General features: G+C 39.6%; 1 long non-coding RNA gene across 1 annotated transcript; it reads right to left on the bottom strand.

Moving 5' to 3' along the window:
• Positions 1-3823: 3823 nt before the first annotated feature.
• LOC142170607 (uncharacterized) lies at positions 3824-21152 on the bottom strand. The gene is made up of 2 exons (XR_012699875.1): positions 20871-21152; positions 3824-4091 (listed from the first exon to the last, which is right to left on the bottom strand). It is a non-coding gene; the product is annotated as an uncharacterized LOC142170607 (long non-coding RNA).
• Positions 21153-26160: the final 5008 nt, after the last annotated feature.

Here is a 26160-nt window from a genome sequence, read left to right as displayed (position 1 = left end):
TAATAGTTCTCTTTCTTATCAACTTGATTTTATCTATCATCGCAAACAAATTAACCAAACAATTATAACTTTGGACTAAAAACAAGTATATGAGAAGGAGGTGGGATTTATAAGTACGAATTGCAACATTTTATGTCAAAGATATGTAGAAATAGAGTTCGCACTAAATATAACAATGAAAATTCTTCGGAAACTATTAATTGGTTTATCAAATTATTTCTTTTCCCAGTTTTGTATGCGATTCGCTTTTTGGGTATACTAATGTTGTATTCACGATAAAAATGGTAGTTTTAGTTACATGCTGTTTGTTTTTCATATCATTAATTCTTTAAAATTTGAATAGTTTTGAGGTATATAATTCATACGCGTAAAATAAGACTTGCGGTCAACACATAATAAATTTTGAATTCTTTTCAAGAAAATTTGAAGGCGTCCAAATCAGTGTTTCTCTATGACTTTCATATTAAAAATAGATGGATATAATAAACATTTGTAGAGAATTTATAAAGAATATTTTGTGTAATTAGGGATGTATTTGCGTGACCTGATTATACTTCTAAAGGCAATTCGAATTATGCGTCGCGCAACTCCGAGCAAACTTTTAATAAAAGAGGTTCTTCAGAGGATGTTAAATTAAACCCATAATATGCAGTTCACTATTTAATCATACAAGAGTGACGATGTTCTTAACTTTATTTTTAAGCACAATTTCGAACATAAGTTTTTATATAATAAAAATATGCAAAAAATAATATTATCAATCTTATCGTGTACACGTATGCGTGACACGATTCTTCACGTTTATAAAAAATATATAACACGAATATACGTACGCGTGATTCGTTTAAGGGTCTATAATTATGAACAATCTAAAGCGGTAACAAAATCATGCAATAAAAAATGTATTTAACAAATCAAGATAATTAAGCCAAGTATAATAACGGTTAAGCGACCGTGCTAGAACCACGGAATTCGGGAATGTCTAACACCTTCTCCCGAATTAACAGAATTCCTTACTCGGATTTCTGGTTCGCAGAATGACAAACAGAGTCATATTCTCCTCGATTCGGGATTAAAACCGGTGACTTGGGACGCCATAAAATTCCCAGGTGGCGACTCTGAAACAAATAAACAAATCCCGTTTCGACTGTCCTTTAATTGGAGAAAACTCCCTTGCACCCTCGCGGGGACGGAAAAAGAAGGTGTGACAGCTCTGGCGACTGGATGACAACGATTGAAAAATAAAATGAAATGACAATATTACATAATCGATAATCGAGGGAAGGAAAAAAATGAGAGGTGCCAGGCCTTGAGACAACAAAATAGTATAGGCCATACAGTCACATCCTCATTTTGAGAAATACGTTCGCGACTCTAATGTGATTAACATACGGGAAAGTTAGACCTCAAAGTAATAGAAATCAGTATGGACTGGTGAACAGGATAACCTAAACATGAATTAGGAACTGATAATTTCAGATTGCATTCTGGCAATAGTAGAATGGACAACATAAGAAGATTCATAGGAAATTCAGAGAATAGCCATTCAGGAAGACGCTTCCCTAAAGAAGGCAATGTGAGCAAAGTTAAGCTTAAGGACCGTATGTGCCAGTTATACTAAGTGTCACCATTGTGAGTGAGGAATTTTGTTATCCTTAGTACAGAAGGATTACCGCAAGGCAAGTAAGAGTCATTGATGATTCGAAAAGATGCCAAAGATGGAAAGGAAAAATATCTATAGGCAGGTCGTCGTAGCTCCAAGTCTTAGTACTCCCTTAAAGGGGGGAATATGGAGTGATGTGGCATTAAGTCAGGGTTAAGTGGTTCTAGTAACTATGGAATGGTAAAGAAAAAATGCGATAAAATTAGAAATGGATGAGATTGCACTTATTCAAAGATTCCATAACATTATGCAAACACGATGTCAAGGAAAGGAAGTAAGGGTCCCTGCCCAAGATGTTATTGATAGGTAAGGAGCCAGTATGTGAGGTAAGTTAAGATAAAGAAATAAGTCAAGAAAGATTACGCGAAATATGGATATGAGAATGGGCCGACGATTAGTTAGTAGTTAATTCAGGAAGAGCCTAGTCATGACTAGACAAGAGGTTACAGACAAATCAGTAGATCATGCAAGATAAATGTAATAAACCCCAACATGGGGAATTCAGCCCCGCAGTAATGTCATTGTAATACTTGAGATATATTCAGATAGGAGTTGGGGAAGGTAAAGGCACCGTATGAGCATTACGAAAATAAAAGATAACGCTATTGGGAAGACTGTCAAATATCAAGTTCAGAAGCAACCTTACAAGCACAAGGACGTGGAGGTAAGTAACTACGGATAATTATAGGCGAGGAAGGACATAAAAAGAATCTATCGAATATTCGATGTAATAAGCTCGAGCTTTACAAAGTCAGAGGGTCCTCCCTAAGCACTACAATGGAAGACTAGCTAAGGAAATAAGAAAGAAGGCTTCAACCTAAGCACGGTGACCTAAAGAGGAAATGGTCTTATAACAATAGTATCACAACAACATTATATGCACTCCATAAGGAAGTATGCACGCAACAAGGGGACAGAAATACCAGGAAAGGTAATGGCTTACGTTTAAAGAAACCTGAGAAGGAACGAGAGGAATTATTCAATCAATGATCTAGAGTTAGTTTCGTTGTGAATGCACCTAAGAGTTCAGAGTATTATCCATGCAGTATACATATTGACAATCATACAGCTATAGAAGGCTCCGGTATAAGTAAAAAGAAAGAATTGTCTCCAAGTCATAGACAAAAGATTGAATTGTTAAAAGATTGTATCATAGACATTCCATAGTGTCCATGAAAGGGCTGAAGTAATACCATAAGCCGCAGATCAGAAGATAGCTTAAGCCTACATAAAGGTTGATCAGAAGAAAGAGGAAATTAATGAAATACATCAACGAAGTAAATCAGGAGTCTGATTATTGGACCTAGAAAATTATAGAAATCGTGATTGAGAATATTGCAAAATTAATCTTAATATCAAAGGTACAAGAGAGATAGTACAACAACTATATTTTATAACGAATCTACAATAAAGCCAGTTAGAAGAAGTACCAGACTCATAAGAAGTCGGTATAAAGCTTCCACCGAATTGTGTATGCCCCAGAGGTGCAAGTATTATAATAGAGCTTCAAGTTGTAAATGTGAATTATACCTATGTTGAAGGAAGGTCATGAAAGAGATAAAGATACAATGCAAGATTTTAAGGTAAGAAAGGTAAAGGTGAACAACATACGAGATACTCAAATGCAAAAAGTTGTGAATAGTCAATACTGAGGATAAAAGGCTAGAAGAGTGGGGATTCAGTATCCAGGAATGATAGCAACGTTGTCAGTGTCATACCTTCCAGCATATGGCCTAAGTACCGAAAGGTCTAGTTAAGAGAGTAAACAAGAGTTTAAGATGATATGATGTCTCGCTTGATATTCCAGAATAACATAAGGAAATCTATGGTGCAAGCAAGTTGAAGGAAGGTTGCGAGTAGTATAAACAGACATGTATAGGTCGCAAGCTAAAGTATGATAGAACAACAAGGTTTTAGAAACACAAGAGTAAGGATAAGAAGAAAGCAAGTGAAGAGGTGACAAAAATGGATAATTCCTCGGGATTAAGCCTGTGAAAACAAGGGAGTTGATGGTTCCTCTAAGTTATAGTGTCATGACCCGAATTTCCCACCTTCGGGAATCGTGATGGAGCCTACTTGTGAAAGCTAGGCAAGTCGACAGTTATAGTTTTACCACCATTATTATTAATTCAACCAGAATAGATAATAATGAAAACAAGATAATTATGAAATGCGGAAGTGATATAACAGTGCCATAACTCAAGTACATAACTATCCCATGGATCTGGTGCCACAATCCACGAACGTCTAAGATTTACTACAAATATAAGTCTGAAAGAAGTACATCTATTCTTGAAATAGAAGAGACAGAAGAAGCTAAAACGGGGAAAAGGGACTTCAGGCTCTACGAACGCCAACAGATCTACCTTGGTCTCCATGGACTGAAGGCAGCAACCCCGAATCTACTCACAGGATCCGACACCGAGATCTGCACAAAAAGTGCAGAGTGCAGTATCAGTACAACCGACCCCATGTACTAGTAAGTATCGAGCCTAATCTCGGCGAAGTAGTGACGAGGCTAGGACACGACAACCATATAAACCTGTACAGTTAAATCATATACGAAAACAATAATAACAGAATTGAACAGGTAAAGACGGGGAAGGGAAACATGCTGAGGGAAGTATCAAATTTTGACAGTACTAAAGTAAAGAAACAAGGTAAATATCAACTTTGAAACAACAGAAATGATAACACAGTAACAAGTGCACGACATTACCCTTTGTGCTTTTACTCTCGTCCTCACCATAGAAATCAACAGAAATGGCACGACATCACCCTTCGTGCTTTTACTCTCTCATAATCATGGCACGTCATCACCCTTCGTGCATTAACACTCACAGAGATATGGAACGACATCACCCTTCATGCATTAACACTTATTGAATATGACACGACATCACCCTTCATGCATTAACACTCTCTCACAATATTGTGCACGACATCACCCTTCGTGCTTTACACTCTTCCTCACCCAAACAATAAAAACAATAACATCCCAGTAAGGGAAATCAACAATAGAAACAATAACATCCAGGCAAGGGAATCAACAATAGAAACAACAACATCCCGGCAAGGGAATCAGCTATAACCAATCTCGTTTCAACAGTTAACTTCACAAAATAAGTCTCAATTTGAATCAATACTCAACAATGATCAATTACCAAGAAAATATCATAAGTCTTGTTCAACGTGGATAATCATCAATTTAAACATGAATAGTACATAACAAGAATCACAACGATCACACTTTAAGACTCACTTGCATGCTCGACACCAACATATAGATACTCGTCAGCACACCTATATGTCGTACTCTACACTAACACTTAGCAATTAAGACACAACACTTATTCCCTCAAGCTAAGGTTAGACCAAACACTTACCTCGATTCCACGACAAAAAGTCAAGCCTCAATTACTACTTTACCTCTCGGTTCCACTTCCAATCCGCTTGTATCTAGTCATAATTTACTTAGTAACATCAATATATGCTAAATAAATCAATTCTAATGCATGAACATAGATTTTCCAATGTTTTCTCCAAAAAGTCAAAAATCTTACCCCGGGCCCGCTTGGTCAAAACTCAAAGTTCGAACCAAAACCTGACTACCCATTCACCCACGAACCCAAATATGCAATTGGTTTTGAAATCCGACCTCAAATTGAGGTCCAAATATCCAAATTTTGAAATTCCTAATTTCTACCCAAGAACACCCAATTTTCCATGAAAAACCCTAAATTTTGAGATGAAATTATGTAAAAAGATGAAATAGATTGAAGAAAAAGAGTTAATATTCATTTACCTATGATTTGGGGGAGGAACTTGCTCTAGGAAAATCACCCTTTGGAGTTTAGGTTTCGAAATTTTGAAGAATGAAGTGAAAATACAGTCTAAATAATGTTTTGTTCAAGTGCAGATGTCATAATTGCGAAGCTCGCAAATGCGATATAGGCTTCGCAATTGCGAACCTGCTGCATGTCTGCTCCTCTCGCAATTGCGATCTTTGACCCTCCCTGTTGACTTCGCAATTGCGAAGGGATGTTCGCAAATGCAAACAAATGCTGGCATGGGCTTCTTCGCAATTGAGATAAAGCCCTCGCAATTGCCAAGCCTGTTAGGCTCGCAATTGCGAAGCCTGACCTCGCAATTGCGAGATCAGAGCCTGTAACAAAAATATCAGATGCAACAGAAATTTTCTAAGTCCAAACTCACTCTGTGGCCTATCCAAAACTCATCCGAGCCCTCGGGGCTCCAACACAAACATGCACACAAGTTTAAAAACTTTATAAGGACATACTCGTGCGATCAAATCGCCAAAATAACATCTTAAACAACGAATTTAACACCAAAACTCATGAAATTCATAAAGTAGTTCAAAATTTCCATTTCCTCAACCAATGGCCCGAATTACGTCAAATCTCTTCTGTTTTTCAGCAAATTTCACAAATACGACTTAAATACTATATCAAACATGTATTGGGCTCCGGAACCAAAATACGGGCCCGATACCAGCGAGATTACACACTATTTTATTTCCAAATATCCTTATATTTTCCAGCAAATAATTTTCTTCAAAAATTCATTTCTCGGGCTAGGAACCTCGGAATTCGATTCCGGGCATATGCCAGAGTCCCATATTTTACTATGGACCCTAGGGGACCGTCAGATCATGGGTCTGGGTCCGTTTACCAAAAATGTTGACCAAAGTCAACTTTAATTAATTTAAAGGCAAATTTCACATAAAAGCTTTTCGGAAATGCGCTCAGACTGCGCACACAAATCGAAGAGAAGGAAAATGAGGTTTTCAAGGTCTCGAAACCCGGATTCGGATTCTAAAATACAAGATGGCCCTTTGGGTCATCATATTCTCCACCTCTAAAACAACTGTTCGTCCTCGAACGGACATAGAAAAGTATCTGAGCGGGGAAAAGATGGGGATATCGACTCCGTATATCGGACTCAGACTCCCAGGTAGCTGCCTCAATAGGCTAACCTTTCTACTGCATACGAACCGATGGATAACTCTTCGATCTCAACTGAAGAACCTGCCGGTCTAGAATAGCTATTGGCTCCTCCTCATAGGTCAAATCCTTGTCTAACTGGACAGTGCTGAAGTCTAACATGTAGGATGGATTGCCATGATACCGCCGAAGGATGGACACATGAAACACTAGATGCACAACTGATAAACCTGGTGGCAACGCAAGCTAGTAAGCCACCTCACCCACTCTCCGAAGGATCTCAAAAGGCCCAATGAACCTAAGGCTTAACTTGCCCTTCTTCCCAAATCTCATCACGCCCTTCATGGGCGACACCCGAAGTAATACTCGCTCTTCGACCATGAATGCCACATCACGAACCTTACGGTCGGTATAACACTTTTGCCTGGACTGAGCTATACGAAGTCTATCCTGAATGATTTCAACCTTATCCTAGACATCCTGTACTAAATCTGTACCCAACAACCGAGCCTCTCTCGGTTCAAACCATCCAACCGGCGACCGACACCGTCTACAATATAATGCCTCATAGGAAGCCATCTGGATGCTTGACTAATAACTGTTGTTGTAGGCAAACTCTGCTAATGGTAAGAACTGATCCCAAGAACCTCCAAAGTCAATAACACATGCGAGGAGCATATCCTCCAAAATCTAAATAATACGCTCGGACTGTCCGTCCGTCTGGGGATGAAATGCTATGCTCAACTCGACCCGTGTACCCAAACGCTGAACTGCCCTCCAGAAATGCGAGGTAAACTGCGTACCCCAATCAAAAATGATATACACAGGCACACCATGAAGACGAACAATATCCTGGATATAGATCTCAGCTAACCGCTCTGAAGAATAGGAAACAGCTATAGGAATGAAATGCGCTGACTTGGTCAGCCTATCCACAATAACCCATACTACATCGAACTTCCTCTGAGTTCGTGGAAGTCTAACAACGAAATCCATAGTGATATGCTCCCACTTCCACTCAGGAATCTCAATCTTCTGAAGTAAACCACCAGGTATCTGATGCTCGTACTTTACCTACTGACAATTCAAACACCGAGCTACGTATGCCACAATATCCTTCTTCATCCTCCACTAATAATGCTGCTGTAATTCTTGATACATCTTAGCGGCGCCCGGATGAATAGAGTACCGGGAGCTATGGGATTCCTCTAGAATCAACTCACGAAGTCTATCCACATTAGGCACACAAATACGACCCTGCATACTCAAAACTCCATCGTCTCTAACTGTAACCTACTTGGCACCTCCATGCTGCATTGTGTCTCTAAGGACAAGCAAATGAGGGTCATCATACTACTAATCTCTGATATGCTCAAATAATGAATAACGAGGGGTTATGCAAGCTAGAACACGACTGGGCTCAGAAACATCCAACCCCACAAACTGATTGGCTAAAGCCTGAACATCCAAAGCAAGTGGTCTCTCACCGATTGGAATATACGCAAGGCTGCCTATACTGGCTGACTTCCTACTCAAAGCATTGACCACTACATTGGCCGTCCCAGGATGATACAAGATGGTGATATCATAGTCTTTCAATAGCTCCAACCACCTCCTCTGCCTCAAATTTAGCAACTTCTGCTTGAACAAGTATTGCAAACTCTTGTGATCTGTGAACACTTCACACGACAAGCCATATAAATAATGCCTCCAAATCTTTAGCGCGTGAACAATGGCTACCAGCTCCAAATCATGAACTGGATAATTCTTCTCGTGGATCTTCAACTATCGTGAAGCATATGCGATAACCTTGCCATTATGCATCAACATCGCACCAAGTCTGATACAAGATACATCATAATATACTGTATATGGCCCTGAACCTATGGACAATACCAACACCGACGCCGTAGTCAAAGCTGTCTTGAGCTTTTGAAAGCTCGCCTCACACTTGTCCGACCACCTGAACTAGGCACCCTTCTGGGTCAACCTGGTCATCGAGGCTGCTATAGATGAAAACCCCTCCACAAACTGTCGATAATAACCCACTAAACCTAAGAAACTCCAAATCTCTGTAGCTGATGTGGGTCTAGGCCAGTCCTTGATTGCCTCAATCTTCTTAGGATCCACCTGAATACCCTCTGCTGAACAACGTGACCCAAGAATGTAACTAAACTCAACCAAAACTCACATTTTTAAAAATTAGCATATAACTGGCTATCTCTCAATTTGGAGAACAACTCGAAGATGATGCTCATGCTCCTCTCGGCTGTGGGAGTAGATCAAGATATCATCAATGAAAACAATCATGAAGGAATCCAGGTATGGCTTGAACATTCGGTTCATCAAATCCATAAACATTGTTGGGGCATTTGTCAACCCAAATGACATCACTAGAAACTCATAATGCCCATATCGAGTGCGAAAAACTATCTTAGGGACATCAGATGCCCTAAACCTCAACTGATGGTAGCCAGATCTCAAATCAATTTTCAAAAACACTTTGGCACCCTGAAGCTGATCAAATAAATCATCAATCTTCGGCAATGGATACTTGTTCTTAATGTGACTTTGTTAAACTACCGATAGTATATGCACATCCTCATCGACCCATCCTTCTTCTTAACAAACAACACTGGCGCACCCCAGGGTGAGACACTATGTCTAACAAAGCCCTTATCAAGCAAATCCTGTAATTGCTCCTTAGATTCCTTCAACTCTAACGAGGCCATGCGATACGACGGAATAGAAATAGGATGAGTGCCCGGAGTCAAATCAATGCAAAAGTCAATATCCCTGTCGGGTGGCATCCCCAACAGGTTTGCAAGAAAGACCTGTGGAAACTCCCAAACAACTGGCACAGAATCCATAGAAGGAACCTTAGCACTAGAATCACAAACATAAGCCAAACACCCCTTCTCGACCATACCCCGAGCCTTCATATAAGAAATAACCCTGCTGGTAGAATGACCAGGAGTCCCTATCCACTCCAATCAAGGTAACCCTGGCAAGGCTAAGGTCATGGTCTTGACGTGACAGTCCAATATAGTATGATAAGATGACAACCAAGCCATCCCTAAAATGACATCAAAATCGACCATATCAAGAAGTAGGAGATCTACACGGGTCTCAAGACCCCCAATAATAACCATACACGAGTGATAGATACGATCTACAATAATAGAATCACCCACTGGTATAGACACATATACAGAAGCACTCAAAAAATCACGAGGCACAACCAAATACATAGCAAAATAAAATGACACATAGGAGTATGTAGACACTGGATCAAATAGAACTAAAGCATATCTACTACAAACCGAAACAATAACTGTGATAACAGCATCGGAGGACTCAGCCTCAGGCCTGACTGGGAAAGCATAACATCAGAGCTGGGCCCCACCACTCTGAACTACATCTCTGGGACAGCCTCCTGTTGGCTGGCCTCCACCTCTAGCGGCCTGACCTCCACCTCTAATACCTCTACCTCCACCTCTAGCACCTCTACCCCTACCTCTAGCTGGACGAGCGGGCGGTGGAACACCCGGTGCCTGAACCATGGCACGAGAACCCTGATGCTGAGAACTGCTCGATACTCGAGGGAAAAATCTAGCAATGTGCCTTGGATCACCACATGTATAACAAAACCTCGGCTGCTGAGACTACTGACCCTGATACTGACCTTGACGGCCCGAGTAACCACCTTGAAAACTCTGGAGCGGAGGTGCACTAAGAGGAGCTGGTGGTGCACTACAGGGTAGCTGATCAGAATACTACATATGAGAACTACTGCCACCTAGAGCACCGTGAGAAGTTTGAAGTGCTGAATGAAATGGCCTGGAAGGATGGCCCCTACCAAAAAAATCCCTGCCTCTAGAGATGGCACCACTGAACCTGCCAGAATGACGAGGCCTATTGTTAGACCTCTAACCACTCCCCTGTGATAGAACCATCTTAACTCGCCTGGCTACATTGGTTACATCCTAGAAAGAAATCTCGCTCCCTGTCTCCTTAGCCATCTGCAATCTGATAGGTTGAGCTAGTCCATCAACAAACCTCCTCACCCTCTCTCTCTCGGTGGAAAGTATAAGAAGAGCATGACGGGCCTAGTCAATAAATCTGGTCTCGTACTAAGTGACGGTCATAGAACCCTACTGGAGACGCTCAAACTGCCTCCGATAGTCCTCCCTCTAAGTAATAGGAAGAAACTTCTCCAGAAATAGCTGAGAGAACTGGTTCCAAGTCAAAGCAGGCGACCCAACTGGTCCGGCCAAACAATAATCCCTCCACCAATTCTTGGCGGAACCTAACAATTGAAAAGCAGCAAAGTCGACCCCATTGGTCTCCACTATCCCTATTTTTTGTAGAACCAAAGCAGATATACATGCTTATTTGGCATTTCAGGTATGAATCTAAACCCGTTTGAGTACGAACATTTGTTTAAGAGGTGGAAAATGTAATGACCCGACTAGTCATTTTGATTTCTAGAACCTCATTCCCCTAAATGAGACTTCCCTACTTGCTTTTACTGATTTATGACTTGCAAGGATGGTTAGTTCGGGATTTGGAAGAGTTTGGGTTGAAATCGGAACACTTGGTTCCTTAAGGTTGGCTTAAATGGCCAAGTTTGACTTCGGTCAACATTTTGAGTAAACGACCTCGGAATCGGGATCAGATGATTCCAACAAGTTTGTATGATGATTTCGGACTTGGGCGTATATCCGGATCGAATTTTGGATGACCCGGGAGCATTTTGGCGCTTAATAGTGAAAGTTGGTTCTTTAAGGATTTTGAAGTTCTTTAAATTTGTTTTGGAGCGGGTTTTGGTGATATCAAGGTTTGAATTGAATTTCGAGATCGGGAATAGTTCTGTAATGTCATTTAAGACTTGCATGCAAAATTTAGTGTCAATTTGAGTAGTATAAGTGTGTTTCGCCGTATTGGAAGTGAATTGAAGAACTTGAAGTTCATAAGTTTGAATCAATTGGTTTTGGGGTGTGATTCTTAGTTTTAATGTTGTTTCTGGTGTTCCGAGAGTTCGAGCAACTCCGTTTTATCATTTCAAACTTGTCGGTATATTCGGGCGGGGCCTTGGGGCCCCCGAGCGTCAATCGGTCGAGGCTCGAGCTTAGTTGAGAAAATGAGAAGGAGCTGATGCTCCAGGCTTCTATCAAGATCGCACCTGCAGCTGGCCAACTGTAGATGCGGCCCAAGGGGAGGAGCCCAGGTTCATGCGGCCCATCTTCCGCAGAAGCTGTCCCCAGACCGCAGATGTGGCCCTATCTAGCCGGCCCAATTCCGCAGAAGCGAACCAACCCTCGCAGAAGCGAGACTGCAGATGCGGTCCCCTAACCGTAGGTGCAGAAATCGCTAAAGGTAGTGCCTTATTTAATACGAGAATGTGTTATTATTGACACATTTCATTCATTCCTTGGGCGATTTGGGAGCTTCCAAAGAGGAGATTTCAACCTAGCATTGTGAGGTAAGTTATTTCTACTTAATGTGAGTTTAATACTTGATTTTTGGGTAGATTAACACATAAAGATTAGTGAAAATCATGGGATTAGAGTAAAACCTAGGGTTTTGATAAAAAGAAGATTTAACGACATAATTCATTATGGAATGAAGTAGATGTAGACATGTGATTTTTTACCCTCCCCAAGATTTTTTATATTTTAGCATGTAAATATTTAATTTAGGCCTAATATAGCTATTTCAACTATTTTTAACTTCTTTACTTTATTTTCGTCATAAAAATGGAAAATTACGAAAAAAATATATTTTTAGCTTACGTATCTTTCATAAATTTAAATAAAAATATACAAAAATACTACTATTTTTATATTTATATAATTTTGAAAATAAATAATATATAATAGTTTCATGTTAGCCTTTCGCATGGGGTAGTATTTTTATCTTACTTTAAAATGAGTCAATTAAGGTGTTGGATCATAATTTTAAGAGTTTTAGAACCCAATTCTTGGCCCAATTCAGATTAGTCCATTAAGCCTAGGTACCCTTCTAGACTCTTCTTTGGAATAAAAAAACAAATAAAGAGGACCTTAAGGACTTAACACAAAAGACCTAGGGAGTAATGGGCAAAATACACAAATATACACCTACACCTAGACTCTACCTATAAATAAGTGCTTAAAAAAATCAAAAAAAAAGTTGAAAAAAGGACTGCGCAGACAAGGAACGACCCCCCCCCCCGGATCGTCTTCTTCACAAGACTTCAACTGTTCTCTTTCTCTTCATTCAAGAGCCATTTTCATGGATGATTTTGAAGCAACCAAGAACAGACCCAAGACCAGCCCCCCTTGATTTCTGATCTCCGTCGAATCACTCCACCCTTCCGACCTTCGTCTTCTCCAAACACGGCAAAATTCTCCGTTGTAACACTAGAAAACACCCCTAGAACTCCTCCATAACAGCACCCAACCTACAACGGTACAGACACAATCAACGACTTTCGCTAATTCCCCCCTTCGTCGCCTGAGACAACAATACAAACGACCCTCACTCCATCGATTCGCTTGTTTCAACAACAACAGCCACCGGACCTCACTCCATCTCCCTCACGCCGGAAATAGCGGAACACACACATACAAGAACAGACAAAAAAAAAGAAATCTGGGAAGAAAATTGATTGAAGAAAAGTGGTGGTTTCGTCGTTCGATTCTGACTTGTCATTGCCAGTTTAGTATCCTAGTTTAGATATAAAACTCAGTTCTATTAGATTTCTTAATCAAAGATCCAAAAACACTTTGGTCTCTTCTGTTGATTTCGATTTCAAATATGGAGTCGGTTTGAAGTATTTGATCCAGATTTCCATTTGAAGTTCGAGTCTGCCGACGAGAACGTTTCTGTTCTTCATTTGGTTCTGATTTTTGGTTTTCGAGTGTGGGCATGGAGTTAAGTCGAGGTTGATTGCGGTTCAAGTTTCTGGCGAGGTTCGATTTGAGATCGTTGTTCTTCGTTTCTGGTTTGAGGTTCGAGTTTCAATTCTTTCATATACATGTTTCTGAGTCAATTCAGTGTTTGATTGCATTTGGATATTAGAGGTTGTTGTTGTTCATGTCACAGCAGAATGTTTGAAATATTTTCTTCCATTTGTTCATGTCATTTGTTAAGTGTTTGAAATATTCATCTCTATTTTTGGCGTGTATGGTACTTAACTGTTTGTATCTGATTTGCAACGAAAATTCCTAGTGTGATTAAAAACCAATCTGATAGTAAACTAATTAAGAAGAAATAACAGAATTAGTGTTGTTGATACAGTAGTAGGTATAATTGTTGAGATGAATCGTAGGGTTTGAGATTGTTTGCTAGCTTACTTCTTCTACAACCAAATCTATAATCCATGGCCCTCGGATAATTAACTTCGACTCTTTAGAAATCGAGGCGTGCCATTAGCGAATTTTCATGGCCCTTGCAAAGTTGCAAACGCGTAGTTGCTTTGGGCGCATTATTTTAATAATTTATCTTCCTAAACTCGGGTGCGTATTTATGTGACCCAAATCCAAATCTCAACAATGTTAGATAAAATATGTCGAGGACCGCGGGTGCATTTATGTGACGTGGTTCAAGACATGTTTTAAATGATGTTCAATCTTCTTAAAATCGAATAAAAGTGGTTAAAAGTTAAAATTTGCGCATAGGTTCATAATTGTTTAAAATCAGATAATTGAGCTGAATATAACAGTGAAGCGACCGTGCTAGAACCACAGAACTTGGGAATGACTAACACCTTCTCCCGGGTTAACAGAATTCCTTATTCGGATTTCTGGTTCGCGGACTATAATACAGAGTCAATCTTTCCTCGATTCGGGATTTTAAATCGGTGATTTGGGACGCCATAAATTATCCCAAGTGGCAACTCAGAATTTTTAGTAAATTAATCTCATTTCGATTGTCACTTTAAGTTGGAAAAAACTCCCTTATATACTCCCTTCCGGGGCTTGGAAAAAGGAGGTGTGACAACTCTGGCGACTCTGCTGGGGAATCGAACCCAAAATCTCTGGTTCAGGGTTCAAGAATTCGAGCTTAGAATAATTGTTATAATTGGCTTTGTTTATTATCTGGTTTTATTACATGTTTGGGCCTAATGTGCTAAATGTTGCTTTTACCGCTTTGATATTATCTGAATTGTATATAAACTATTACGAAACCCTTCTCTTCTCATCTTCGGGGATTTGCTCGCTGGTTGAGACTCTCTATTCTGTTAGTGTCATACCTTGAAATAAGAAAGAGGCTCGGACAAATTACTAAGCCGGATGGCCTTTGGGTTCCCCATATGTAGCTCCCTCCTCGGCTCGAGTTGTCCGCTCGGGTGCACATGTCTAGAACAAATGCCAAGGTTTTGAACCTAGAATAACTCAGCTTCATGCCGGATCCCTAGTAGGAACGCTTGTTTGTATCATGTGCACTTGACTTAGGGGACTCAACACAGGGGTTGGGTCCGTCTAGGACAGGTATACCCCAAAAAATAAAAGACCATCTTGATGCATCTTATGTGCTACATGTTGCTTTTATTCAAGGGTAAAAGGGTCATTTGGCGGACCAATGATAGCTGAGAGTAAATGAAAAAATGAAAAAAAATGAAAAAAGAAAGAAGAAAGAAAAAAAGAAAAAGAGAGGCTTTGTATGGGAGGCGGTGTACATCTCTAGTTGGTTGGTTTGAGCCGGGTGAGGCTAGGCTATTGGGGACAGACTTGGTGCAGGATGCTTTAGAAAAGGTGAAGGTGATTCATGAGAGGCTTCGTACAGCGCAGTCGAGACAAAATAGTTATGCTGACAGGCAGGTTCGGGATGTGTCCTACATGGTTGGTGAGAAGGTTCTGTTGAAGGTTTCGCCCATGAAGGGTGTTATGAGATTTGGGAAGAAGGGTAAGTTAAGTCCTCGGTTCATTGGGCCTTTTGAGGTACTTCTGAGGATTGGAGAGGTGGCTTATGAGCTTGCTTTGCCACCCATCTTGTCGAGTGTGCATCCGGTATTTCATGTTTCTATGCTCTGGAAGTATATTGGGGATCCATCTCATATTTTGGATTTCAGCACGGTTCAGTTAGATGATGATTTGACTTATGATGTGGAGCCAGTAGCTATTTTGGGATGTCAGGTTCGAAAGTTGAGATCAAAGGATATAGCTTCAGTGAAATTGCAGTGGAGAGGTCGGCCTGTGGAGGAGGCTACCTGGGAGACCGAACAGGAGATGCGGAGCAGATATCCTCGCCTGTTTGAGGCTTCAGATATGTTTCTTAACTTGTTCGAGGACGAATATTTGTTTAACAGGGGGAGGATGTGACGACCCGGCCATTCATCTCATGAGTTACCGCTCAGTTTCCCCATTTCTGCTTCTTATTGCGTTGTTTATCGGTTATATGTGTGATCAGGTTGGTTGGCTCGGGTTCGGAAAGGTTTTAGTAAGGTTTGAGATACTTAGTCTCTTTTGAGGAAGCTTAAGTTGGAAAAGTAAAGCGGATGTTGACTTATGTTAGAGGGCTCGAACGTGACTTCCAATAGTTTGGATAGCCTCGGGAGGTGATTTGAGACTTAGGAGCATGATCAGAATATGTTTTGGAGGTCGGGAGTAGATTTAGGATTGAATTGGCGAAATTAGAATTTTGGCGTTTTCTGGTTGATACGTAAGATTTTAATATAAGAGTCGGAATGGAATTCCAGGAGTTGCAGTAGTTCCGTTGTGTCATTTAGGATGTGTGTGCAAAAATTTCAGGTCACTCGGACGTTGTTTGGTAGATTTTTTGATCAAAAGCGGAATTAGGAAGATTTTGGAATCTTAGGCTTGATTTTGATGTAATTTGGTTGATTCGATGTTGTTTGAGATGTTTTGAAGATTGGTACAAGTTTGGGTAGTAATATATGTTGTGTTTGTGCTTTTGGTTGAGGTCCCGGGGGCCTCGGGGTAATTTTGGATGGTTGGCAGAAAGTTTGGAAGTTGGTTTTGGCAGCTGAAGATGTCCCATTGCTGTCATAAATGCACCTACGACTAGGGGACCACAGATGCGGTCTCGCAGAAGCGGAAAGAGCCTAGGAAGGCAGGAACCGCAGAAGCAGTTAAGGAACCGCACCTGCGGTGGCGCAGGTGCGGGTTATGTATCGCAGATGCAAAAGCTGAGGGGCTTAAGTGCAAACTGCAGAAGCGGTTCATGGACTGCAGAAGCGGTTGCACATGAGCGGGGATATAGCCGCCGGTGCGAAACGCCTGGGCTAAAAGGTATAATAGCATTCCTTCGCGATTTTTGAGTTGTTCTTCACCATTTCAAGTCGATTTTGGAGCCTTTTGGGAGATTTTGAAGAGGGAATCAAGGGATATTGTCTAGAGGTAAGATTTTTTGAGTTTAATAATTGATCCTATGGTATTATTTCACGGATTAGAGCTGTAATTTATGAAAATTAAGGGTTAAAAATTGGGAAACTAGGGCTTGGTGTTGGAGACCTTGACTTGAGGATTTGAGGGGCTATTTGTGGTCGGAGTTTGGGACTTTTGATATGTATGAACTCGTGGGGAGATAAGGAATCTATTGATATAAATTTTATCGAATTCCGAGAGGGCCGGGGCATCGGGTTTTGGTTAATTTCGGGATTTATATTGTAAATTGATTATTTTCGCATGGGCTTGCTTTCCCTTACCACATTTTGAAGTCGTGATTCTGATTTTGGATAGATTTGACGCAAGTTGCGGCCGATTGGAGGGGCAAAGGAGTCGCGGGCTAGAGTTTAGATCGAATTGAGGTGAGTAATGATTTTAAATGTTATCCTGAGGGTATGAAACCCCGAATTTCATATCGTTGTGCTATATTGAGGTGACACACATGCTAGATGACGAGCGTGGTCGTGCACCATTGGGGATTGTGACTTAGTCCATCCTGAATGACTGTTTTACCGCGTATTTGATTAAAAATTGTTTGTTATCATCATGTTTTGTGCTGAATGCCATATTTGGGCCTCCTGCCAACTATTTGGACCCTTACGGGATTTTTACTGGTATTTCCTCACTGTTTTCACTTTATACTTGTACTCAGTCATGCTATATTCTACTGCTTTCATAAATCAGCCATGTTTACCCTGTTTTAACACATTAAATGATATTTTAAATAATAATTTTGGCTGAGCATCATATTTTACCATTGCCCGAGTGGCTTATGAATTTTGACTGAGTAAGGTCGAGGGCCTGTGTTGTGAGGATACACTGATTTATGATTATGAGGCCGAGGGCCTAAGATTGTACACCACGAGGTGGCTTGTTGATATGAGGCCGAGAGCCTATTGATTTTGCCACGAGATGGCTTGATATTGCGCTTGGGCCGTAAGGGGACCCTCCTGGAGTCTGTACCTAGTGAGCGCGGGTACCCATTGTGATATGAGATATAGCCCGAGGGGCTGGTATTGTTCCATGTGTTGCCCGAGGGGCTGATTCTGTTGATATTGTGCCCGAGGGGCGGTTCTTTATATGTTTATCTTTTCTAGCTTCCTGTCATTTACTTGCTTAACTGTTTTAAAAAGGTATTTTAAAGAAGCTTAAACTAAACTAAGGTGACTTTACATGTTTTCACTGTTTCATTGCTTTTGCTAGCTTTATACTGCTTCTTTATAGCATGTTGATATGCCTTTACATGATTTCTTATCGTGTAGTCTTCATTTATTATTATTACTCACTGAGTTGGAGTAATCACTTTACTCCTTGCACCCCGTGTGCAGATTCCAGTGCTTCAGGTCCTGCTTGCGAGGGTTGAGAGCTTCCAACAGACTTCGGAGTTCACTAAGTAGCTGCTTGGCGTTTGCAGCCCAATGTCTCTCCCTCTTATCATTATTTCTTTCCTTTGTCCTGGTTATGTAATAGTTTGTGTAGACTCTTTCAGACTTATAGTTTTATGATAGATGCTCATGACTGGTGACACCCCGATGTCGGGCTATGTCTATTCCGCAACTGTACAATTTCACCTTATTTTAGGATTATTATTATGTTAAAAGACTTAATTTGTATTATCTTAACTGCTTAAAATGAATTGGGAGTGTGTCGACTGGCCTTGTCTTCACGAGTGGTGCCATCACGATCGAGTCTGGGTTTTAGGGTCGTGACATAAAGTGTCGCATAGGTTGTTCCAAGGCAGCCTAAGATTGATATTTGGGTAGGCCTTATTGATGGCAGCTTCCACATTCCAACCAATCTGTTATTGCAACTTGTACAGGTTGAATTTCTTCTAATCTCCATACCTGCAAGCACAAGTTTCCTTCCACAACACCCAACATATAATAATAGGGGTAATGGTTAAAACTAGTTTATGTACATCATTAGAGGCTTTTGAATGCCACTAGGTATGTAACATATTTCTAATGGGGTGGGGGTGATAGGTAATACCAAGTTGAGAGCCAAAAATTTTGCAAACATAACTGGCTACATGTCCTTCTTTAAATACATGATGCATGTTTTCATAGGAGAGGTTCTCACAATAGTTACACCTAGAAATGATTTGTCTCCCAAACCTAGAAATAACTTCATAAAAAGGGATTTTACTTTTCCAAAGCCTCCAGACTAGAAAAGACATATCAAAAGGAACACAAGTGTTCCAAATTATACCAATGTGATGCTGCCTTGGTCTAGATTGCCTTACTAGATTCTAAGCTGTTCTGTTGGAGTATCTGTCATTATCCGTAAGGTCCCAATAAACCTTATACTCTTTGTCTTAAGTTCCAATGTCTATGCTGAGGATATGGTCAACTAGGTGCTCCGGAAGGACTTTTTTCAGTTTATTAACATCCCACTTTTCTCCCGTGATGAATTCACATACCTGAGTGTTGTAGCTCTTTCTGGTTTTGTTAACTAAACCTGCGAGGTGACCTTTTAAGGTCTAATTGTCCCACCAAAAACTACATGAACCTAAGTTTATTTTCCAAATCATGTGTTTTGCTGCACTACTTCTAACTTTAAGAACATGTTTCCATGCATGAGAGTTCCCTGCTAGCCATTGTTTTGAAACCAAGTGAGATCTAATACAATATTTATGCCTAACATATATTGCTCAGAGAGATGATGTGGACCTAATCCTCCATCATCTCTTCATAGCAAGCATATCACTGATATCTTCCATTTTTCGAACTCCAATTCCCCCCACCTCCGTAGGAAAGGAGAGGTTGTTCCAGGAGCTCCAATGGTACCTCATAGGCTCACTTGAGTTACCCCAACAAAAAGTTAGCAAAGTACTTTTCAATAAGTTTAAAAGTAGCCTTGGGGGGTGACATAGTAGAAAGAGTATTAATAGGCAAGGATTGAAGGACACCTTTGATCAACACAATCTTACCACCATATGACAGTAGTTTGTCTTTCCACCCATTAAGCCTTTTCACAATTTTACTAAGCAAGATGTCAAAATATTCAGTTCTTTTTCTACCCACATAGAGAGGACAACCAAGGTAGTTTAAAGGAAAATTCTTATCCATAAAGCCAGAGCACTGTCTAATTCTATTAATTATGTTTGCAGAAGTCTTAGGAGCAGTAAGGAAAACAGTTTTGTCTCTGTTAACTAGTTGACCAGATCTATCCTCATAATTGCCAATTTGTTTCATTACAAGCTTAATAGATTTAGAGGTAACACTACAGAAAATTACAATATCATCTGCATAGGCTAAATGGTTAACTTTTGGAACCTTATCATGCATAGCAAAGGGGGTAAAATCCGGGTGATTATGCAAGTTTTTAAGAGACCTAGAGAGAACCTCAGCAGCGATAATAAAAAGGGAGGGGGATAGGGGGTCATCTTGTTTAAGACCTTGAGAAGATGAGAAAAAACCATGTCTAGAACCATTAATGATGATGGAGTACCACACATTAGAAATCAGATTTTGTACTATGTCTACCCACTGATTGGAGAACCCAAATTTTCCTAACACAGATTATAGAAAGGGCCATGACATTCTATCATATGCCTTAGCCATATCAAGTTTAATGACAACATTACCTCCCTTATTTCTGTCAAGATATTATGAATAATCTTTTGAGCTAAAAGAGAATTTTCATAAATTATTATATCCTTCACAAAGCCACTTTGATTAGGGGAAACTAATTTATGCAACAAAGGATTAAGCCTTATAGATAGAATTTTAAAAATAATCTTGTTGGAAAAATTAGTTAAACTAATTGGTCTAAACTCAAAAAACTTTGCAGGGGAGTCAACTTTGGTAATCAAAACTAAGCAAGTATGTGAGAAAAATTTAGTCAAACCTTTCCCTTTGAAGACTTCCAGCACAAAAGCACTGGCTTCCTTTCTGATAATGTCCCAGCAATTGTGGAAAAAAGCACCATTGTATCCATCTGGGCCAGTTGTGCTATTAGCACTCAGGGTGAGGACTGCATTTTTTATCTCCTCATCATCTGGCATCCTACAGAGAAATTCATTGTCCTGCTCCGTGATACATTTAGGAATATATTCCAGAACAGAGGGATTGAGGTGAGGAGGAGGAAGGTTGAACTGGGCATTGAAGTGCTTGACAACTGCCTTTGAGATTTTTTTATCTCCTATGATCCATTTTCCCTTATGATTTTTAATTCTATTTACATGTTGCTTTCGCCTTTTCTCCCCTGAGAGTACAGTGAAAATACCTGGAATTTTTATCGCCATCTTCGAACCATTTTATTCTACATTTTTGCTTGAGAAGAGAGTCTTGGATGCTTAACCATCTAATGTATTCGGCATGGGCTCTGTTTATTTCTTCTCTACTCTCTTCTGTATTGTCTTCAATATCTCTATCCTCTAAATATTGAAGTTTTGCTTTCCAGTTGTTAACAGCCTCATTAATGTCGCCAATGTCTTCCCTAGACCATTTAGTTAGTTTTCTACTGAGAGCCTTCAGCTTTGATTGCAAAATCCACACGGGGTTATCTGAAACCTCTAAGTTCCACCTTTCCTTAACCACATCATAGAAACCTGGCAGCTTTAACCAACAATTTAGAAATCTGAAATATTTAATGCAGTTGAGATTCACATTGAGATTTTTCATGAGTAAAGGTCTATGGCCAGAACCAGTCCTAGCCATGTGCATAATAGAGCATCTTTGAAAGAGATTATCCCACAGATCATTCACGAAGACTCTATTCAACCTCTTCCAAATTCTTTTCCTTGGTCTCATGTTGTTTCACCAAGTAAACTTAAGCCCCGAGAAGCCAATATCAGTAACTCCACAGTTATCCATATAATTCTAAAAATCTATGCTCTTATACATTCTATGAGGTTTGCCCCCCAATTTTTCATTTGGATCAAGGATTACATTAAAGTCTCCCCCAATACACCAAGGTACATCCACCAGATTACTATCATCTTGCAATGATAACCAGAGAAGCTTTCTATCTTCTTAGTTACACTTATCATAGACAACCGTAATAAGAATGTTCTTATTACTAATAGCCTTCTCCAACTTAATGGTAATATGCTGATCACTATCTAAAAAGACCTTCTTGTTGTTCAAAGAGTTCCAGAAACACCAAATTTGACCATTACTATTTGAATGGCAGTGCTGAAAACCTAAGAATCTCCTGTGACCATCCACCTTTTCTTTGGAAATAAAAGGCTCAAAGATAGCTACAAAGTGAGTGTTGTTGTTGTCAATTAATGTTTTAAGCATGTGAATGGCTTTTTTAGACCTTACCCCCTATGTTTCAGAAAATTGCACTAATCATAGGAACAATCTGGGGCATTATCCTCTCTTTGTTTCCTTCTTTGTGAAGGGTGTGTTTTGTTTCTATGACTTTTTTTGCTACTCTTTCTTGTTTCACTTCTCCCTCTTTTGGCAATGTATTGATTTCCATCCTCTCGACTTTTAGATACTCCCTGTATGTCTTCATTTTCTGTGTTGCTTCCTCTTGTGATGTTCTAATTGTTATTGTTGATACTGTTTTTTGATGTTTCTTGATCCCTTTCTTTGCAATTTAAGTCAACAACCAAATTTATGCTAGGCAAATTTTTTATTTCAGTTGCCACTGTGGAGGTATCTGTATCACTGGAACTGTTGCAGTTTTTTGCCCTATTTTCCTCCTCCTCTCTATTAATTTCATTTTTGGCTCCCTTGTTGTCTTCCTGTACATGTATGTTAGGAGTTTCCTCCTTCCCTTGACATTTCATTGGAACTGGACTGTTTATCTTCATCTTACAAAGCATTGCCATTACTTTGCACAACATTGTCTTCCTAGTCGAGTAAGCTGTCCCTTATCTCTGCTATGGAATGGTCATTTTGTTTGCTCGGCGATGCAGATATAGCATTCTGTTTGATACTATTTTGAGCAGGTTTGAACATTACTTTGCTTTTCTTCTTTGGCATCTTCTTGGTTTTCTTCTTCTTAGATCTTTTTTTCATGCCTCTTTCCTCCTTTGTGGAAATGTTCTTCAAATTGTCATCTTCCTATTTCATTCTATCGGTGACCTTAGTTTGAGCAACAACCTGAACTTTGTCTTCCTTATCAACATTGCTATTAACAGTTTTCTTGTTCATAGGGAGTGTATCTTCATCATTCATTGTGTTCTCATCTCCAACTCCCTCTTCCTTAAGTTGACTGGCCTTTTTTTTCAAGAGCCCTACAATTAGCAATGTAGTGTCCCAATTTCCGGCAGTGTTTGCAGTACTTCGGAACACCTTCGTATTTTAATTTAATTTTTTAGTATATCCCTTTAACGGGGACTCGTCGTATTCTTGTCCCACGAATACACTTTGTGGCAGTGGTTTCAAGAGGTCCACCTCCACTCTAATTTTGGCCATTCTAGGCCTAGTTCTACCTATTGTAACAGCATCTAGAGCTATGGGCATACCTACAGAGCTCAATAGCTGTTTTATATAGTGTCAGTCATGCATATGGAAGGGGAGCGCCAGCAGAAGAACCCACTTCAGAACGACTGGTAGATCCTCCTCTGGTTTGAAATCCGTGACCACTTTTGAAGCCACATTTGCATTCTGTCGATCTCAATTACTCGTCTGAACCAAACAATTTTCTAGTCTTCTTCATTGAACAGGTCGATGAAGACATTGTGATTGTCTTCACAATTCTAGTCGTTCCTTTAAGTGGAACAATTTCCTTAAAACGTGACCTAATTCAGTCAATTTGGGGAAGGGGACGGAGAAATCATCCCACAATTGTATACTTACATGAGTCCGCCATGATGCCATGGTAGTCTTTTGCTTTGAATATCACTGCCGGCATGCCGTTATGAGTCGTGTGCCTTGCTATGACTTTTCTTTATCTAGCCGATTTGGATTTGGGATGGGGTTCTGGGAAGATGAGGATGGAGCAGAGATGGTGTTTGCATATGTAGATTTTCCTTGTTTATGCTCCTCTCTAATGGTCGCCTGTTGGGGGTTGTGCTGTCGTACGCGCCGGTGGGAAGCCTCTTGACAGCTCCATTTGGTCGAGCGTGGGTCGTACGCGCAAGTTTTAGTGATAAGAACTAGTCGTTGTTGAGAGAAAAGGATTTCTAGAGAGAGGAGAGAGAAAAAACTTTCACAAATCCAAGTTTAGATATAAGGTGGAATTGTTGAGTTTGTGAATATATTAAAATACAAAATTTCCCTTGAAGCAGCCAGTGTATGGTATTGTAAAATAGTTTGAAAAATATGATTTTATATAGTTATTAATATTACTACTTTCGAATATGTTTTAAATTATACACATAATATAAGAAAGTTTATGAGATTTTCTTTATTGTAAAGATAGAAATTATTTTTCAAGAAAAGAAGGTTACCTTTTTACCATTTTAAGAATTAAGAGTACAAAAATTATAAGTTGAGAAAATATGTATTTTTACATGGATGTTTTAATAAAATAATAGTATATGTATTTATTTTATATGGTACCACATGACCATTATAGTAAGTTATATAAACTATGTCAAAAGTAAGTAGTATTTTAAGTAATTTGAGATAATTCTTAACTATGTGGGTAACTAGTTAATTATTTGTTTAATGGGATATTAGCAAGATAATTAAGAATCAGTGGTGATTAATTAAGGCTTTAGATAAGCCATAACGTGACATATTTTTCTATAGAAAGATTGTGACTCATGTATTTGTTAGAACACGTTGTTGACAAGTCATAGCTACTTTACATAATGCTTGAATGTTATATGGTGGACTGCCTATTAAATTTCAGGAGTAATGTTAGTGACAGCAACTTCAACATGGTCTTATCCTTTCTAAAACTGGCCTATGAAGTTTAAGTTAATAGATTAGGTCTGACGGTGTTACCTTGCAATTTGATATGGAGGGGAGATCTTTGTCGAACAAATATTATGGTCATTTTTTACCAAGCAAGGAAGGTTTAACTCCTAAGTTTTACTGGTCACTAGAATGCCTAAAGTTGTAGCTTGATTATCTCTTGATCACTAATTCCATATTGTGATATAATCACAAGGATGTGGTAATTCTCTCTTCATTTTGATTACACCGGTTATCGCTGACCTCTTTGGACTTTGGAACCCGTTCATGTCACTGAGAGTATGTAGTGATTGGAAGAAGCATTAGGAAAAATTAGGAGACTGGTCTTGTAGTATTAAACGGAGCTTATATAAGTAAAGAGATGGAATGTTGTTATTAACTGCAATTGCTTTGTGCCAAAAGCTATGGAGGATCCGGTGCCAGATTTGTAGCTTCTCATGGATGAAACGGTGCAATCTTTTCCAATAATATTATACGGATTTTCCCCTAATCTAGGTATGTTAAGGCTATCCTTTCTTTCCTTTTGGCATGATTTATACGACACAAAAAAAAAAAAAGCAAATGCCCAATTTTCATAAATGACTCTATTCATAGAAATACTAGAGATGCTTATGTTCTTGATTCGCCATGTGTTCTATTATTCTATCATCTGTTCATGGGTCTCAGAAAATACATAAATTGATAAAGTTTATAATCAAAGGCATAATGGTCTTATGACATTCCGAAAGATTTTATTGACGCACTTGTCATGCATTGCATTTATTCATACATGTACATTGACTCATGGCCAGATGACGTTATATACATGTATATATGTATTTATATGTATATGAGATATGGGAAAAGGTTACGGCGTTATATACGCACCACCACCTGATCAGTTGGTATACATTGATGATTTTGCCCACAGTGGCCGAGATGATATGATGGGATGCCCTCAAAGGCTTGATGATGTTATGAATACATGTACCTATGCACGACATGACATTCATATGGATATGTATGACACTATAAGCATTTCATGATTTACAGAGTTACCTAGACTTACAAGTTAAGTCATTTACTCCGTGTTTCTTCCAGGTCTTTTATATATTCATTTATGTGCCTTACATACTCAGCACATTATTCGTACTGACGTCCTTTTGTGGGGACGCTGCATTCATGCATGCAGGTATAGACAATCAGTTTGACGAGCCCTCATAGTAGACGAGGTCAGCATTCAGCAAAGGATTGGTAAGACTCCACCTCATTTGGAGTGTAGCCGAGTTTTATGAGATATCGTGTCAGAATTTTGCTACACACTTATGGGTAGGCCG

The sequence above is a fragment of the Nicotiana tabacum genome, chromosome 16, assembly GCF_000715075.1.
Source record: "Nicotiana tabacum cultivar K326 chromosome 16, ASM71507v2, whole genome shotgun sequence".
NCBI lineage: Eukaryota > Viridiplantae > Streptophyta > Magnoliopsida > Solanales > Solanaceae > Nicotiana > Nicotiana tabacum.
This window is presented reverse-complemented; position numbering and strand designations above follow the sequence as displayed.